At 37.2% G+C, this 12,626-nt stretch overlaps 1 long non-coding RNA gene across 2 annotated transcripts in view; it reads right to left on the minus strand.

Moving 5' to 3' along the window:
- The window catches only part of LOC116070621, a 14,125-nt gene extending 12,935 nt beyond the window's left edge, over positions 1–1,190 (minus strand). Inside the window, exon 1 of one of the 2 annotated variants that reach the window (XR_004110481.1) lies at positions 1,102–1,190. This is a non-coding gene — a long non-coding RNA (uncharacterized LOC116070621). Of the gene's footprint in view, positions 1–1,091 lie in introns of both variants that reach the window. The other variant, XR_004110482.1, reaches the window with a different exon arrangement.
- Between the last annotated feature and the right edge of the window lie 11,436 nt (positions 1,191–12,626).

The following is a 12,626-nucleotide window of genomic DNA, read 5'->3' on the forward strand; positions in this document are numbered from 1 at the left end:
TTTTTTGGAGCAAATCTAATCTGCACTGTCAGGATAACAACAGTTCGATTTATATGATTCAGCAGCAGATGGATCCAGAAGAAGCCACTCCAGGCTCTGTGATATATTGCTTAGAAGTAGTTGCTTGGGGCAATTTTAATCTCTAGTTATCAGGATATTAGCAGTCCAGGTCTGTAGTGACAGGATAGCAAACACGAATCAGTATCAGTGCCATGACCCAGCAAAAACAGCCAGGCCTCCAATGAATTGGCACTAGTGAGCAGGAGCAACTAGAATCAGCAGAGATGCCAGACGTTCTCTGCTGTGTCTCTCTCAGGGAGGTGAAGATCAACAAAGGGAAAGACTCAAGACCAAGGAAGCATTGCAAAGCTAGCTATGTAAACCAGGCACCACTGTCCGTTGACTCTTAGTTATGCTCTCTCTAAATACCATCTGTCCTCCCACAAGTCTTGTCTTAGCAAAACTCACTTCACATGAGTCTATCTTAGAAAACTCTTTGTGAGTCTATATCAGCTGACACATCTAGAAACGTTTACTTCACTTTGCCAATTGGCCCCGAGTCCTCAGAAGCAGCAAGAAGCCACCAGAATACCACCAGAAGCTTTTTGGTGTCTTTCTTTCTATGCAGTCATGGCAAATGAAGACCAGTAAGGACTGCCAAAGCATGCCAATTTCATCCTGAGTCATCCATCCGCCATTTTTTGGGTTATATTTATATTTCTTCTTAACATCATGTGTCTTTTTACATCTTGGCTTCTACCTGTGACTGCATTAGGAAAATATTCTTTCATGTGTCACCTTTAGCAAAACATCCTTTTACCTGTGTGCCCCAGCAAAACATTAGTTGACATAACTGACTTTCTAAGAAGCCAGACATTTCCACTTCACAATGAATCATGGAAAAAAATTTATACAAATAGAAGGAAGCCTTGGAAAGAAGAAATTTGGTTAAGGAGAGGAGGATATAAGAAACGTGCATGGAGGAATAGGGCACTTTGATCTAGAAAAGTGTGTACGTGCTTGTGTATGTAGTTGTAAATGAATGATTACATTAATTGAAATGAATGAAAAAAAAATCACATTCTACTGACCCATCCATACCTCCAGACCTTCTTTAAGAATACAGGAGAGAAGCCGAGTTGTGTAAGTTTGTTCCCAGTATCATGTAGTTGTCCTACTTGGCTACAGTATCAAGAAATCTTGAGAAATAGTTCCTATTCAAATTAAGAGAGGGTAGCAAAAGTCATTTTCTTTCCACCAAAACCTTTCCACTCCCTGCTACCATTTCCCACAGTGCTTCTCAACCCCAAACAACCTTCTCTCCCAAGCCCTCAATAGGTTACCAGCAGCCCCAAGGATCCCCCACTTCCAGCCCCAGATCATCTCTGGCTTTCCTGAGCAGGGCCTGCCTCACCACACAGCTTTGTAATTGAACAGCTTCCAACAGTCCCTATCTCTGCCTGCAGACCCTGATTATACTTGCCTCATGAATAATCCCCATCAGGATGTCCTCCCTGCAGTCTCCCAGCTCAGCCTGTGATATTACTTGATCCTTCCTCACAGCAAGGCTGAAAAAAGTTTCAAGTTAGCAAAGCAATAATCCTCGAGCCAGGGTGAACTGAGGACATTGCTGACTCCAGGGTGGCTGTGGAGAATAGAAAAACACTCTTCACACAGATCAGCGAGCATCCCTCCTTGTAAAGAATACTAATGAGCAGAAAAATAATCCATGGCTTATATTAATTCAAAGCCTACTATGTGTCAGTTACTAATTACTGTGATATCACTGAATGGACACGATAGTATTTAATTCTTACGACAGAATGAAGGAGGTACAGTTAGGTACATGCTTTCGTGGCTAACAATCTGAGAAGCAGAGAATACAAATGGCATAGCCAATGTCCCAGAGCCAGACCTGGCAAACAGATGCCTTACCTGTAAATGCCTTTCTTACTCCTTTAGTAAAAGTCTGCAGACATAAAAGGAGGCACTGGGTTAGTGAAACAAATTATGGAGCTTGATGGGAGGCATGAGGAAGAAAAATATCTTTGAGAGTCACTAAAACAACCATGAATGTTGGAGCAAAAACAGCTTTCAACTAACAAACAGAAGGGAAGAGTAGTTTATTCTGGAGCCAAATGTGAGTGGTCACAACCTGGAAACTCAGGTTCAGATCACTTCACATACTGCATTTTGAGGCAGCCACAGGTTCATGAAATTTATATAATTGTAAAGGCAAAAGATGGTCATAAATCAAGACACTTCAAATATGTTGGAAGGCACACCAGGCATGCAATTACAAGAAATGATAGAAATCTGGACTGTAAGTTTCAGATGCTGTCTGATGGCATCCTTAGCTTCTGGGTTTATGCTTGTCAGAACATTCTAAAAGGTGTTCATGGAGATGGATAATGAATGACTATGAAAGGATCTAAAGATAGCGTGGAATAAATGACTGCATCTGCAACATTCCAACACACCATAATCACCAAGTTCTAATCAGTCAGCTGGCCTTGCAGAATGTTTAACACAGGTGTTGTTTTTTTCTCTGAGAACTTATAGTCAGTCATACAGGGATACAGAAAGGGTTGCTGGTCTGTGAACTATTAAGATATCACATCTCAGGATGCACACACATACCTACCATGTTCACTGCCCACTGTCTTTTTGCTCCACTAGACTATGCTTTCCATTGAATGCAAAGTTTTATTCATTAACATGAACCACAGAAAGTTAGCACATAGGTGCGGAACCAAAAACTGGCCATAGGCTTGAAACTATAGGAGATACCAAAAGGCACAAAACCACCTTGTCCACACCATGGGAATAAACAGAATATTGAAACTGAGAGAAGGCAACATTGTGCCAAAGGGCAGACCTCTAAGAAGAACCGTGTGGTAATTCTACTCCTCTCTCCAAATTCAACCCACAGATTAAAGTAGCAATTACTCAATGACTCTACTAACAGAAATCTAGGATGTAATTACTTTGTTGCAAAACCATTCAATTAATTTCTGATCCTTGGTCCCATGCCATTTCCATAGCAACTTAGTTGATTCTACCAAATGGTGTAATTCATCCTGAATATGGTGAATGCCAAACTGTGATGGGTGACTAGTGAAGAGGGGATGGACTCACACAAGTCAGAGCAGTGTAGAGAGGGTAAGTTTGCTGAAGTAAAGAATTGGGATGCCAGGGTAATGACAACAACAAGAGGTTGTGCTAACTTTTGTTTGATGATAGCCTCATTAAAGTTAGGACTCTATGCACCCAGTTCCTACCATGAAAATGAGAGAAAGGCTTGGTTGACCAGTGTTCCAGACTGGGTAGAGGCTGGATTTATTACAGGGTTTAATAGTTCAGTATTAGCAGGTCAAAACTACTTTAGGTTAACCGTGCTTATTTGTTTGGGAAGAATCACTGTTTTATTTTTTTATTTCAAATTTGGTTTTCTTCCTATTGATGTATGTGTAGAACAGTGGAGGTGTCATAGAGGCAAGCAAAGGGGATCTAGAGAGAAATCCTTCAGTGCTGAGAACAGAATTTGTATTCTTTTAAGCATGATTGTAAGGCTGTTAAGGTTGTTATACCTCTGGCCCTCTGTTTCCTTTGTTGTTGCTGTTATTGTTGTTGTTTTATATTGTTGTTGGAATATTCCCAGAACAAACAAAAAACATCCCTCAAAAGAGATCTATTTCCTTTCTGATTGCTCTGTTCTCTCAATCATGCCCTTCTCTACACATGAGTGTTTTATACATTTTGTTTTTAACTACAAATCAGAGAGTAAATGATGGACAGAAATAACTAATGATATAATGAAACAATCATAAAAAACAATGTTATACCACAAGTCATTTGTTTTGTTTATTTTACTTTGAAAATATTTTATTTAACATTTTCAGACTGTAGTTGGTTGCACTTGATGGAAGCCACAGAAAACTGGATCCCAGATAAGAGTAGACTGCTGTAATTGTATCAGTGAGATAAAGTACAAACCAGAGTACAGCTAAGAATCTATGTTGATTAGCTAGCTATATGTAACAACCATTCTTTGAAGATTCTGTCTTTTCTCCAATGTGTAACTTTATCTACTTTGTAAATGTCAAGTGTCCATAGGTATGTGAGTTATGTTTGGGTGTTCAGTTCGATTTTATTAATGAACATATCTATATTTATGCCTGTACTATACTGTTTTTATTTCAGTAGATCTATAATATAACTTGAAATCTCAAATGGTGGTTACTTCCTTTAATCCATTCATTAGTTATCATTATTTGAACCATCTTGCTTTATTTGAGTTTGTTTAAAACTTGAGTAAGTTTAAGTTTATTTTTAAATTTTTGTGAAGAATTATGTGGAGAATTTTAAATACAAATGGCAGAGAAACACTTAATGTGTTTAACTTCATTAGCAAACGGGAAAATGAAGATTAAAATTACTTAGAAATTTCATCTCACACCATTCAGAATAGTCAAGATTAATAAAACAAATGACAGCATATGCTAAGAAGGATGTGGGAAATGGGGAGCGCTTATTGCTGGTAGGAGTGTAAATAGGTACAGCCATCATGGAAATCAGTTTAGACTGTAAAAGACATTGAAAACATACCACTACAAGATTCAGATAGCCCACTTGAGCATATTATAGCCAAAGGACTCTGTATTAGTACAGCTATACCTGCTCATCATTCATTATAGCTAGAATTCGAAAGCAACGTCAATGTCCACTAATGAATAAATAATGAAAACATACATTTACACAATGGAATAATAATCAGCTGTTAAAATAAAATTTCCAGGTAAATAGATAGAGCTAGAAACAATTATTCCAAGTAAGATAAGCCAGATACAATTTCTTAAAAAAATGTTGCTTGTTTTCTATGCATGTGTTACTTTTTAAGATTTAGACATGTGTGGTTCACTCAGAATATCTACAGAGAACAGGTAGCTAGCAAGGGACCATGGAGAAGGAGAAGTCTTCTAAGAAACACATAGAGGGGTCTGATTGTTCAAGCAGCATGTGTATGGTAGAGGATTGCAAAATCGATCATCAATAGGAGGAGAGGACCTCGGCCCTGTGAAGGTTCTGTGCCCCAGTGTAGGGGAATGCCAGGGCCAGAAAGTGGGAGAGGGCGGGGTGGCAGGCATGGGGAGGGGGAAGGCAACAGGGGTTTGTTTTTGTTTGTTTTTTTGTTTTTTGGAGGGGAAACTGGGAATGGAGAAATTCGCATGTAAATAAAGAAAATATCTAAAATAAAAAAAAAATCCTAAAAAAAAAAAAAAGAATATAGTTTTAAAACAAGATAAAAGAAAAATTTTAATAGGACATTAAATGGGAAGAGATAGAATGGCAGGGTAAATGAGGGGAATATAAGAGGGTCAACTAATCCTAGTGGCCATTTGAAAAGCTATAGAGAAATCTACTACAGTAGAAGCTTTTAAAAATATGTACATATATGAAAGGAATGTAGGTGGATTAATAAAATAATAGGGAAGAGAACACCCCAACTTGAAATCATATACTAACAAATGAAAATCCCAGTACTAGGAATGCATTACATCTCTTTGATTCATTGATCAAAGAGGTTGCATAGAACCCTTCAACCAATACAAGATATTTGCAATGCTATTGCTTACTTTCTACAATCTCTTGGTAAAGTACTATTGCTTGAGACACCACATACTTATATCATTGAATATAAAGAAATAGGGCTGGTGTTAATATAGAAGCTTCACATCTACTGACTAGCATCCATAATGATCTAGTACCATACAAGATACCAGAAGAGAAAAGTAATTATCATTCTTATCTATCATTCTTACCTGTGAGCTACAATAGTAATCTGCCTACAAGTGTTTTGTGTAGGGAGAAGGCTTGGTTGGAACATCCTATTATGTGGTCAACAGTAAACTTCACCAAACTATTTCATTATTCCCCTTCAGTGTAATTTGAACATCATAAAAACTGATGTTTACACATCTACATGTACATTTTTATAAAGAAAACATGTTTATTATGGTGACAAAAGGTCCATTTCCAAAGTCCTTTTCAGTTTTATTTCATTTCCCCTATTTCTTGCCAATGTCACTTCAGCAGAAATAATTATTGATTGAAAGGAAATCAATGAGTCAGTATATAAAGTGCTTGGCTTATAAATGTGAGTACTGGAGCTAGATTTTCAGAATTCATGTAAATAAGGATATATGTGGTGGTATACATTTTTAATGTCAGAAATGGGAAGGCAGAGGCAAGAAGATCACTATAATTCATTGGCTACCCATTCTAGGCTAATCAGCAAGCTCCAGGCTAGAAAGAATCAGAAAGCTTTTGCCTCAAAAATCAAGGGGGATGGTGTCTGAGGAATGAAAACCAAGTTTGAAATCTAGGCTCCAGAAGAGTGCACACAACTACACACATACATATGTGCATGCACATAAATACAGATGTACACATAATCATGTATACAAATGTACACTGATACACAAAGTACACACATGCACACACAGCCTTGTGCAGGATTGAGCACTCTGAACACAGAGCCCACCATGGTGGAGAGCCAGGGCTCGTGCAAATTGATTAGAATTAATATGCAGAATAAATAGAAAGCCATTGAGTGTTATAGATTGGCAACAAGAGAGGTGGCTTATTACTCTATAGCCACAGGTCATTCTCATGTCTGCTATTGTTCCTGAAGAAGTAAGTCACTTCCTGGCAATTCTGGACAATACAACAAATAATGTGATTTTCTGTCCCAGTGAATTGTGGCTTCCACTAGGAATGTTTTTCCCATCTTGGTTTCCTGAAGCAATACTGCTATCTTGATCAGCAATAAGGGATTCCTTCATTTTGAAGATCAGTGTATGTTTGCCTTCTCCCCAACACCAGCTGCAGGTGTTCTCTCATAGATCTCCCAGGTTGACTTGAGGATCTCTGATGACAACCCAGGCTCTGGAGAGCAACTGTGGCTCCCTGAAAACTATCTCACCTTGAAGACCAATGGACCAAAATACCTAAAGCTTAGGAGCTGTTTCGTTGTGTGGTGCTGTTGGCAACAGCAATTGTCACTAACTGCTACATAAAGCTGAAGACTTCACTAGCTGCTGAGTGCTTAAAACCTGAGTGCTCAGGTTTGGGGTACTTAGCTCTTCATTCTGCATCATGCCATTGCAGCTGCCCTTTAGCTTATCATTCAGAAGAAGTGAAATCAATACCATCAAACTCAGAGTGGTTCATGCAAAAACAACCTAAAATTTCACAGTATGAATGCTAAAGAAGGTATGAGTTTCTGGAACATATCTACTTCAACTGCTGTAGTCAGAAACCATCATGGCCTTACATTTTGCATATGTTCATCTGGTCATTTAATTTTATTCTTTACAATAACCATTTCAAGAGCCATTTAATGGTGACAACACACACAAAATTATAAAAGATGAGAGATAAACACCTTTAGTTACCAGCATCTGATTATAGATATATTCAGAATTTCTCTCACTTCAGTTATCATGAGGACTCTTACAATAAAAAACAAAATGTAAGGTTTCCTCACTCCTTACTTTCAATTTGAGTTTATGGTGAAATTAAAAAAAAAAAAAGAAACTGAAGCTCTAAGATGTATAATTCCTTCAAAGCCCTTCACAGATTTTGAAAGATAAGTTTTGACTTTTCCAACTTCCATAGATGAGATACAGCAAGGTCATCCTTTAAACATAATTAAAAGGTGCCTTCACAAAAGGAAACTAATGGAACTTGATTTCATTTCTTTTTAATTGGAAAAGCAATAAATCAGTAAAGCTGTGTTCTTTCTGCAGTAACGGATGAGTCGATTGGAACTAGAAATAAGTGTCTAAGGATGCCATTGTTTTCTCCTTTCATTGGCATTCCTTTCACAAGCTTATGGAGATAGAAATGCTTGAACATGTAGAAAAAAATATACATTCACATATACATCTGGCACAAAGACTTGGCCTTTGGATCAGGTGAGAAAAAAAAAACCTGATGTTTTATTTGACCCAGGTCTATACCTCTTAGAAATGCTTACCAATATCGTAAGAAGATAATTATAAAACCTGTTGGTACTTTCATGATAGCTAAGTGCCTCAAAGAGCCCATAAAGGATTATGGGTAGGTTTGGTCTGTGTGAAAATTAAATAACATAAAAATGACAATGACAAGTGGTATAACCATTCTCGACCTTCATGTGGCACTTTCTATGTTACAAACCATCTCTCTCTTCATTGTCTAGTCCAGTTCTGACAACCTTGGGAAGAACATACAGAAAATACCTCCCAGTCTTCTATATTTACTCCCATATTTACTATATGCTCAGTTGAGACAGTCAGGCTTAAGAAGCTACCCAAATTACCAACAACTGTGCCAAAGATAGAATAACATTTATATTGAAATTAAACTATTATTCTGGAGCCTAAAGGAAAGATATTTCCAAGATGGCATATGATAAGATCAAGCTTAGTAAGAGATAAATCATCACAATGACAAGCTCAGATTAATAGATCTGGAATTATAATGTAAGAGAAATGACTCAGTGGTTGACCAGGCTTGTTCCTCTTCCAGAGCACTGGGGTTTGCTTCCCAGCACCCCTATCACGTGACCATAACTGACTGTAACTCTAAATCCATGAGATTAAGCATAACCTTCTGGCTTCTACTTCTACAGGCACCACACACACACACACACACACACACACACACACACACATACACACACACACACACACACACACACACACCAAATACAATTAAAATAACTTTAACTAAGAAATTCTTAAATTAAGAGTAAGAAATAACAATTTGCACCCAACCAACAGACAGAAGCTGACCCCTGTTGTTGAATTAGGGAAGGCTGAAAGAAGCTGAGGAGAAGGGCAATCCTGTAGGAGAACCAGCAGTCTCAATTAATCTGGACCCCAGAGATCTCTCAAACACTGGACTACCAAACAGGCAGCATATACCAGCTGATGTGAGACCCCCCAATACACATACAGTAGAGGACTGCAGGGTCTGTGTTCATTCAGAGATGATGCACCTAACCCTCAAGAGATTGAAGGCCCCAGGGAATTAAGAGGTCAGATGGGGTGGGGGTGGAGACACCCACTTGGAGACAGTCTTGTGGGGAGGAGGTATGGGAATTGGAACAGTCGGATGGTGTGAGGGTGGGGAAGTAAGATATGGAGTGTAAAAAAACATTTTAAAAAATGAAAAAAAAAAGAAAGAAATGACAGAGTATGTCATAAAACCTGTAAATAAATTGGTTGGGGTAGCAGAAACGAATCTATCAATGAGGATCCAAGAACTGTCACCGGATATTAGGATCACTTGTACAAAACAAGTACTGGTGAGATGCCTCTTGTCTACAATATGACATGTGAAGCTCTTGATTTGATCTCTATATTCTCATTCCCTGCACACTCATGTGACAGAGCAGTAGCATCTACCAACACGAAATGGAAGTCACTGAAAACTTTAGAGCTGGAAAAACCTTACAGGCAACATGCAAATCCATTTGGAATTGTCAAGTGGTACAAAATGGTGTAGATCTTGTTTCAGAACCAGGGGTTGGGTCTCCACTATATAGGCAACAAATACTAAGGCTTTGAAAGTGCTCAAATAAAAGGATATCATCCTTTAAGTTCAGCTTCAAGAAATCCATTCAATAGTGTTTTGAAAAGCAGAGACATCCATTGGAAATTTGCTTCTGAGTCCATTTGCAAGAAAGGAATTCAACCACAAAGATTCAGAATGATGACTCGATAGCACATCTAATAAACAAGGGACACTAAACGACCAGAATTGTATTGAACTTTTGTTTTTAATTTGTGAGTAGCTCCTCAGAGTACTATGCACAGTCACAAGTTTCATGCTTGTATCTGTGAGTGTGTGTGTGTGTGTGTACGTATGTGTGTGTGTGTGTGTGTGTGTGTGTGAACGCATGCACGTGCGTGCGCTCATGTGTATGTGTGTGTGATTTTAAACACTAGGTTTTAATCCTTGCCCATATCCTGTGATTAAAATCCTATCTGGTTTTCCTGGGGCTTGAGAGACCATACCTTATCAATACATCTTCAGCATAGCTCTCTCCTCACATCACTGGTGCATGTTTTTCTGCTGACCTTGTCTTCCTTTGGAACTTGCAGTGCCTGCATAATGGAATTTGTCTTCCCTGCAGATTCTACTTTTGTCTTTCATCTGCAATCTATGTCCTGGCCATTTTTTTCATGCGCTCAGCTACCCAAACTGTTTTCCTTATCTTCTGTGTTTGTGTTTCTCACTATGCCCTGATTTTTACCCCCTTGCCCTTATTCGTGTTACCTTTCCTTCAATCCTTCAATCCTTTCTTTTCTTCTCTCTCTCTCTCTCTCTCTCTCTCTCTCTCTCTCTCTCTCTCTCTCTCTCTCCCTTTCTCTCTCTCAAGACTTGTATATTTACTGCCTTGAAACATTCATCACCTCTGGGTATTGAATCATTTATCCACTGTGCCTCCTTTTATTCATGACAGATATTCACTCAACGTTACCTTTATTTTTCCTGTTTATACTCTACAGCAATCTGGCTTTTCATTATTTTTCTCATCAGAAGTGTGTTATTTATAGTATGAAGAAATGAGATAAGCTCCTTCTAATATAGATGGGATGTTAGTAGTGTAGCTGAGAATGGGAAATGTGAAATGGAGGGCAGACCTACAGAAAGTACTGCTGCAGGCTCATTTCGATGGCTAAGTAGAAAGCAAGCTGCAACATCTTGCAGTAGGAAAGCTGCATTTCCATGGAAGGAGTTAGTTTATAAGACAGGAAGAGAGGAGCATCCTGGTCCATGTGCTATCTTCCCAGTGTGTGCTCAATCTTGTATATACATCCTTCCTACTGGTCCTTAGATAAGAGATGCTGTTAGACCCTCTCGTAAATACGTCCTTCCCATTGGTCCTTAGATAAGAGATGTTATTAGACACTCTGTCACCAATGAAGAAACTAATAAGAAAGAGACTGAATTATTTTTTCAAAGAAATACCAACAATCTGATATAGATATTGCCTACCAACCCAGGCAGGACAAAGATGTAAAAATTTATAGATGATTCTTTGCCTGCATCTAAGGTAAAGGGAGAATGTCAATCCATTAATCCAGTGTTCTGAAACCTAAGGCTTTATCATAAATAAATATTCTGATGCAAATAAAAGATTAGGATCAAACTTTATGTAGGTTTATGATTTTTACTAAGGAAATTATCATTATCCACATGTCTAACAATAAAAAACTAATAAAATTGTATATATCTACCTGTAAAATATTTACAGGAACACTCTAAATGAAAATTTACATGCTAAAAGGCTAAAAATCAAGCAGGGAAATATATTTGACTTAAAAATATACAAAATATAAATCGAATATTTAAGTTCTCTTGTTTTTTATTCTTTAAGTAAAATAAATATCTTTCCATCTTAAGTGATAGAGATGCATCCCAAGACTTACAAAATACACTTTAGAAGTGGGAGACATAGCATGGTTGAGTTTTCCATTAGGCTTTCTTTAATCTTCCTAACATAGATGTTTTACAGGTATGGATTTGTTTTGTTTTGTTGTTATGTTTTGTTTTTGTTTTTTGTTTTTGTTTTCTGATTTTCAATTCCTAATTTGAAAACTTTTAGCAACACATATAAAGGAGAAGAGAAAATAAACATCTCACAAAATTTTCCACCTTTAAGTCAATAGCCATCAATATTTTCAAGCATTTCTTACTACTTGTTGCATTATCTTTATAGCTAAATTCATCACACCAACAATTTAATGAAAGATAAAAGGAAAATAGATACAAAATTAATCATCGGAGACAAGTTCTCTAAATAAAAGTTTGTGATACCTCAGCACCTGTTATTTTGTGTTTTACTAAAACTGTCAGTTTATTAATCTTTCTGGGGTTTTTTATTTCTCCTACAGGTATAGCATCTATTTTTCTTACTGATATATCTTTAAAAATCTAGAATATATCAGACTAAAAATAATAAAACAATAAAAACGTGATTGATACAGATTTTAATCTTGTGTTTACCTTACTTCCAAAAGATTACTTAGTCAATTAAGTGTTTCATAATTGCAGAATATTGCCATGTGCTACTTGCATTATTGAGGAAGAAAAACATGGTTATTTGACACTTTCACAGGTACAATGTCCAGAACATTTGACCCTAGTTAAATGAGAGAAACAAAACAGTATTAATAACCAGCTTAAATTATATGAAACCTGTTATGTTCAAAGCTTGTTTGTTTGTCAATGAGTTGTTGATACTTGCCAAAATATAGACACATAAACAGGTTAGAATTTTTACAAGGGCAAAATTAAAATGAGTTAATTATTATAGTCTTATGGGCATATAATAACCTGACTCTTCCCAGCAATAGCTGTGCATTCTTTGATTTTGCCTTTATCCCACAAATCTCTCAACATGTGCCCAAATGTGAGCCCATTAATCTGGTGTCTGATTTCTTAGGATTTTGGCTTTCACTTTGTCTTTTAAAACTTTTGATTCTATATATAGATCCAGTTTTAACATCAGGATCTTCATATGAAATATATTTTTTCTCAACCCCTACTACATTCCATACCACCACCAC

The sequence above is a fragment of the Mastomys coucha genome, unplaced genomic scaffold (genome assembly GCF_008632895.1).
Source record: "Mastomys coucha isolate ucsf_1 unplaced genomic scaffold, UCSF_Mcou_1 pScaffold22, whole genome shotgun sequence".
Classification (NCBI taxonomy): domain Eukaryota; kingdom Metazoa; phylum Chordata; class Mammalia; order Rodentia; family Muridae; genus Mastomys; species Mastomys coucha.